This window comes from Bos javanicus, chromosome 29 (assembly GCF_032452875.1).
Source record: "Bos javanicus breed banteng chromosome 29, ARS-OSU_banteng_1.0, whole genome shotgun sequence".
Taxonomy (NCBI): domain Eukaryota; kingdom Metazoa; phylum Chordata; class Mammalia; order Artiodactyla; family Bovidae; genus Bos; species Bos javanicus.
The window spans coordinates 5,744,356-5,751,609 of record NC_083896.1 but is presented as its reverse complement, the minus strand read 5'-3'; positions in this window follow the sequence as shown (position 1 = coordinate 5,751,609).

Here is a 7,254-nt window from a genome sequence, read left to right as displayed (position 1 = left end):
CTTAGTTGCAACGATTTTGAGCTTACCTAAATTCAGATAAAAATGAAATCTCTTTCTTTAACTTCAGTAATTTAAAAGAACAAAAGTGTCTTTCAAGCACATAAAATTAAAAGTATTGGCTATTACAATTTTCCTCTTCTCCCTTTACAGCTTTTCCAGAGTCTTGGTTCTCACCCTGAGATAGTCCTTGGCTTTCTCCCAAAGTACACTCTGGTCTTTCTACAACACAGATTCCCAGTCTTTTAAGGCCTAAGGACACCTAGGAATATATAAGGTAATGAAATAAGAATGATTAAATTACTTAATATTACTAATCAATAAGAGAAAAAATTAACTTTTGTGCCCATGATTACCATTAAAGTTTCATTATTAACTGAACATAGCACAAATTCATCATACATGGATCGGAACTTACCTCAGTACTGTTACAGAAATGCTCTCTCTTGTTCAGTAAGTAACTCTCTTAAATTCAGTCCAGGGTTTAGGTGCCCACCTCCTGGTGGAAAAAACTTTCAAAAGTCTCCACAGTCCAGTCAAGTCCAAATTCAACAGCTCTGGGCTCTGGAGAAGATAAGCTTGGCTCCTTGCTGGATGCTTTATATGATCTCCAAAGGTCATGCCCACTTCCTTCAAGTGATAGGGTTATCAACCCTGGAGAAAGGTAAAGGTGTCCATGATTCACTTGATCAAGAGTTGTAAAGGCATTCAGAGGACAACAGATCAGATCAGATCAGTGGCTCAGTCATGTCTGACTCTTTGCGACCCTATGAATTGTAGCACACCAGGCCTCCCTGTCTATCACCAACTCCCGGAGTTCACTGAGACTCATGTCCATCAAGTCAGTGATGCCATCCAGCCATCTCATCCTCTGTCGTCCCCTTCTCCTCTTGCCCCCAATCCCTCCCAGCATCGGAGTCTTTTCCAATGAGTCAACTCTTTGCATGAGGTGGCCAAAGTACTGGAGTTTCAGCTTTAGCATCAGTCCGTCCAAAGAAATTCCAGGGCTGATCTCCTTTAGAATGGACTGGTTGGATCTCCTTGCAGTCCAAGGCACTCTCAAGAGTCTTCTCCAACACCACAATTCAAAAGCATCAATTCTTCGGCGCTCAGCTTTCTTCACAGTCCAACTCTCACATCCATACATGACCACTGGAAAAACCATAGCCTTGACTAGACGAACCTTTGTTGGCAAAGAAATGTCTCTGCTTTTCAATATGCTATCTAGGTTGGTCATAACTTTCCTTTCAAGGAGTAAGCGTCTTTTAATTTCATGGCTGCAGTCACCATCTGTAGTGATTTTGGAACCCAGAAAAATAAAGTCTGATATTGTTTCCACTGTTTCCCCATCTATTTCCCATGAAGTGATGGGACCAGATGCCATGATCTTCGTTTTCTGAATGTTGAGCTTTAAGCCAACTTTTTCACTCTCCTCTTTCACTTTCATCAAGAGGCTTTTGAGTTCCTCTTCACTTTCTGCCATAAGAGTGGTGTCATCTGCATATCTGAGGTTATTGATATTTCTCCTGGCAATCTTGATTCCAGTTTGTGTTTCTTCCAGCCCAGCATTTCTCATGATGTACTCTGCATATAAGTCAAATAAACAGGGTGGCAATATACAGCCTTAACGAACTCCTTTTCCTATTTGGAACCAGTCTGTTGTTCCATGTCCAGTTCTAACTGTTGCTTCCTGACCTGCATACAAATTTCTCAAGAGGCAGATCAGGTGGTCTGGTATTCTCATCTCTTGAAGAATTTTCCAGAGTTTATTGTGATCCACAAAGTCAAAGGCTTTGGCATAGTCAATAAAGCAGAAATAGATGCTTTTCTGAAACTCTCTCACTTTTTCCATGATCCACCGGATGTTGGCAATTTGATCTCTGGTTCCTCTGCCTTTTCTAAAACCAGCTTGAACATCAGGAAGTTCACGGTTCACATATTGCTGAAGCCTGGCTTGGAGAATTTTGAGCATTACTTTACTCGTGTGTGAGATGAGTGCAATTGTGCGGTAGTTTGAGCATTCTTTGGCATTGCCTTTCTTTGGGATTGGAATGAAAACTGACATTTTCCAGTCCTGTGGCCACTGCTGAGTTTTCCAAATTTGCTGGCATATTGAGTGCAGCACTTTCACAGCATCATCTTTCAGGATTTGGAATAGCTCAACTGGAATTCCATCACGTCCACTAGCTTTGTTCGTAGTGATACTTTATAAGGCCCACTTGACTTCACATTCCAGGATGTCTGGCTCTAGGTCAGTGATCAATGCAAACTTTTTGAAACCTGCTTAATACAATCATCATGATCCAATCTCAGGTAAAAAGTCAGAGGTTGACTGCACATTCCTAGTTCTTGAAGTTCTGTTTGAAAAATAATTGAACTCCCCAATTATGAATTCATATCTCCATTTATAAAATTTATTGTAGCCCCAATTACTGTGACCCATGATCACCCAATATTTGTAGTAACCTGTCTGAATTTGCCTGAATTACTTTCTTGATATTTTATCAGAAAGAGTTCTTCACATTCCATTTTTCACCTGGAGCAGTCAAGCTCCCCAATAATGCCACTTAATACTCTTGCCTTCTGCTGTTTCATGGATGTTCTCAACCTCTTAAGAACTAAAATTCTCTTAAATTTCATACTTTTCATTCAGTTTTCCATGAAAGTCTTCCCTCTGAGGATTTGATATTTGCTTTTTTTGTTCTGTTTTGATTTTGATTACACACTATTGCTTTCACTCTGTCTATAACTGCACACACTGCTCACACAATAGCTGTTGGTGGTTATTCTCTTAGGCTCTGGCCTTTAGTCATTCCCTGAACGTCATCTCATACTTTATCATTCTATTATTCAATATGTAAGCACACTTGACATATTGATACTAGGTTGTGAAATTAATGATTATGGCATAGTTGTATACTACAGGGTAGACTAAAAGAATCATAGACAATTGATTAAACAACTATGATATTTTCTGTGAAGTTTGGGCAATTATCTCTTAAGAGATTCTTTATTTTGACTGTGCTTACATTCTATTCCTCAAAACATTTTCCAATTTATCAAAGAGGGCCATGATGCTCTACTCAGGGAAAGATACTAGATGGGGAAATTTGTATTCTTATTTTTTAAATTTCTGAAGTATAATTGATTTACAATGTTGTGTTAGTTTCAGTTGTACACCATAGTGAGATATATATATTTATATATTCCAGAGAAGGCAATGGCACCCCACTCCAGTACTCTTGCATGGAAAATCCCATGGACAGAGGAGCCTGGCAGGCTGCAGTCCATGAGGTCATTAAGAGTGGGATACGAATGAGCAACTTCACTTTCACTTTTCACTTTCATGCATTGGAGAAGGAAATGGCAACCCACTCCGGTGTTCTTGCCTGGAGAATCCCAGAGACAGAGGAGCCTGGTAGGAGGCTGTCTATGGGATTGCACAGAGTCGGACCCGACTGAAGTGACTTAGCATATATATATATTCATAGGAATGTGTATTTTGTCTATAGTAACGTGTATATGTCAATCCCAATCTCCTAATTAATCCTTCCCCACTTCATAGCTCCTAAGATATGTTTTAGTAAGTTATCTTTTCCTACATCTGTGACTGTATTTTGTAAATAGCTTTATTTGTATCATTTTCTTAGACTCCAATATCATATGATACTGATCTTTCTTTTTCTGCCTTACTTTACTCAGTATGACAGTCTCCAGGTCCATGCATGTCACTGCAAATGGCATTTTTGGTTCTTCTTAATGGTTGAATAATACTTTTTTTTTAAATTTAGTTTTATTTTATTTTTAAACTTTACATAATTGTATTAGTTTTGCCAAATATCAAAATGAATCCGCCACAGGTATACATGTGTTCCCCATCCTGAACCCTCCTCCCTCCTCCCTCCCCATACCATCCCTCTGGGTCGTCCCAGTGCACTAGCCCCAAGCATCCAGTATCGTGCATCGAACCTGGACTGGCATCTTGTTTCATACATGATATTTTACATGTTTCAATGCCATTCTCCCAAATCTTCCCACCCTCTCCCTCTCCCATAGAGTCCATAAGACTGTTCTATACATCAGTGTCTCTTTTGCTGTCTCATACACAGGGTTATTGTTACCATCTTTCTAAATTCCATATATATGCGTTAGTATACTGTATTGGTTTTTTTTCCTTCTGGCTTACTTCACTCTGCATAATAGGCTCCAGTTTCATCCATCTCATTAGAACTGATTCAAAGGTTTTCTTTTTAATGGCTGAGTAATACTCCATTGTGTATATGTACCACTGCTTTCTTATCCATTCATCTGCTGATCGACATCTAGGTTGCTTCCATGTCCTGGCTATTATAAACAGTGCTGCGATGAACATTGGGGTTCACATGTCTCTTTCCCTTCTGGTTTCCTCAGTGTGTATGCCCAGCAGTGGGATTGCTGGATCATAAGGCAGTTCTATTTCCAGTTTTTTAAGGAATCTCCACACTGTTCTCCATAGTGGCTGTACTAGTTTGCATTCCCACCAACAGTGTAAGAGGGTTCCCTTTTCTCCACACCCTCTCCAGCATTTATTATTTGTAGACTTTTGGATCGCAGCCATTCTGACTGGTGTGAAATGGTACCTCATAGTGGTTTTGATTTGCATTTCTCTGATAATGAGTGATTTTGAGCATCTTTTCATGTGTTTGTTAGCCCTCTGTATGTCTTCTTTGGAGAAATGTCTGTTATCGTTCTTTGGCCCATTTTTTGATTGGGTCATTTATTTTTATGGAGTTGAGCTGTAGGAGTTGCTTGTATATTTTTGAGATTAGTTGTTTGTCGGTTGCTTCATTTGCTATTATTTTCTCCCGTTCTGAAGGCTGTCTTTTCACCTTGCTAATAGTTTCCTTTGATGTGCAGAAGCTTTTAAGGTTAATTAGGTCCAATTTGTTTATTTTTGCTTTTATTTACAATATTCTGGGATGTGGGTCATAGAGGATCCTGCTCTGATGTATGTCGGAGAGTGTTTTGCCTATGTTCTCCTCTAGGAGTTTCATAGTTTCTGGTCTTACGTTGAGATCTTTAATCCATTTTGAGTTTATTTTTGTGTATGGTGTTAGAAAGTGTTCTAGTTTCATTCTTTTACAAGTGGTTGACCAGATTTCCCAGCACCACTTGTTAAAGAGATTGTCTTTAATCCATTGTATATTCTTGCCTCCTTTGTCAAAGAAAGATAAGGTGTCCAGAGGTGCGTGGATTTATCTCCGGGCTTTCTATTTTGTTCCATTGATCTATATTTCTGTCTTTGTGCCAGTATCATACGGTCTTGATGACTGTGGCTTTGTACTAGAGCCTGAAGTCAGGTAGGTTGATTCCTCCAGTTCCATTCTTCTTTCTCAAGATCGCTTTAGCTATTCAAGGTTTTTTGTATTTCCATACAAATTTTGAAATTATTTCTTCTAGCTCTGTGAAGAATACTGTTGGTAGCTTGATAGGGATTGCATTGAATCTATAAATTGCTTTGGGTAGTATATTCATTTTCACTATATTGATTCTTCTGATCCATGAACATGGTATATTTCTCCATCTATTAGTGTCCTCTTTGATTTCTTTCACCAGTGTTTTATAGTTTTCTATATATAGGTCTTTAGTTTCTTTAGGTAGATATATTCCAAAGTATTTTATTCTTTCCGTTGCAATGGTGAATGGAATTGTTACCTTAATTTCTCTTTCTGTTTTCTCATTATTAGTGTATAGGAATGCAAGGGATTTCTGTGTGTTGATTTTATATCCTGCAACGTTACTATAGTCATTGATTAGTTCTAGTAATTTTCTAGTGGAGTCTTATCTTATTGTATATATGCAATACATCTTTTTTATCCATTCATCTGTCTATGGACATTTAGGTTCCTTCCAGGTCTTGACAATTGTAAACAACTTGCCAATGAAAGTTTGGGTTCGTGTATTCTATTGAACCACATTTTTCTTTGGATACCTGCCCAGGAATGGAATTGCTGGATCTTACAGTAGCTCTACTTTTAGTTTGGTAAGGAATTTTAAGTGTTCTTCATGGTGGCCTTACCAATGTACATCCCGGTAAACAGTGTAGGCAGGTTCCCTTTTCTCCATATCCTCTCCAGAATTTACTGCTAGTAGTAACTTAGAAGGCAATGGCACCCAACTCCAGTACTCTTGCCTGGAAAATCCCATGGGTGGAGGAGCCTGGTGGGCTGCAGTCCATGGCGTCGCTAAGAGTTGGACACGACTGAGCAACTTCACTTCCAATTTTCACTTTAGTGCATTGGAGAAGGAAATGGCAACCCACTCCAGTGTTCTTGCCTGGAGAATCCCAGGGATGGGGGAGCCTGGTGGGCTGCCGTCTATGGGGTTGCACAGAGTCGGACATGACTGAAGCAACTTAGTAGTAGTAGTAACTTTGATGACCACCATTCTGATTTGTATGAGGTTATATCTCACTGTAGTTGTGATTTGTTTTTCTCCTGTAATTATTTGGTGTTGAGAATTATTTCATGTGTTGCTTGGCCATTTGTATGTCTTCTTTGAAGAAATGTCTATTTAAGTTATCTGCCTATTTTTTCATTATTATTTTTAATATTGAACTACATGAGCTCTTTATAAATTTTTGGAGACAAATCCCTTATTAGTCCCAAAATTTTCAAACATTTTCTTCCATTCTGTGGGTTTTCTATTTGTTTTGTTTACAGTTTCCTTTGCTGTGAAAAACCTTTTGAGTTTAATTAGGTTCCTTTTTTTTTTTTTTTCTAATTTCCTTTACTCTAGGAGAAGTCTGGCAAAAGATATTGCTATGATTTATGGCAAAGAGAGTTCTGCCTGTGTTTTCATCTAAGAGTTTAATAATATCTGGTCTTACTTTTAGGTCTTTAATCCATTGAGTTTGTTTGTGTGTATCAAACCAGTCAATCCAAAGGGAATAAACCCTGAACATTCATTCAAGGACTTATGCTGAAGATAAAGCTCCAATACTTTGGTCATCTGATGCAAAGAGCCAACTCATTTGAAAACACGTTAATGCTGAGAAAGACTGAAGGGAAAAGGACAAGGGAGCAGGTGAAATGATGGTTAGACAGTATCACCAACTCAATGGACATGAATTTGAGCAAACTCTGGGAGATAGCAAACTCTGAAGGAGAGCGGAGCCTGCCGTATTACAGTTTATGGGATTGAAGAGCTATGGACACCATTTAGTGCCTGAAGAACAACAATGATGTTAAAGGATGTTCTGTTTCAGGTTTTCACATG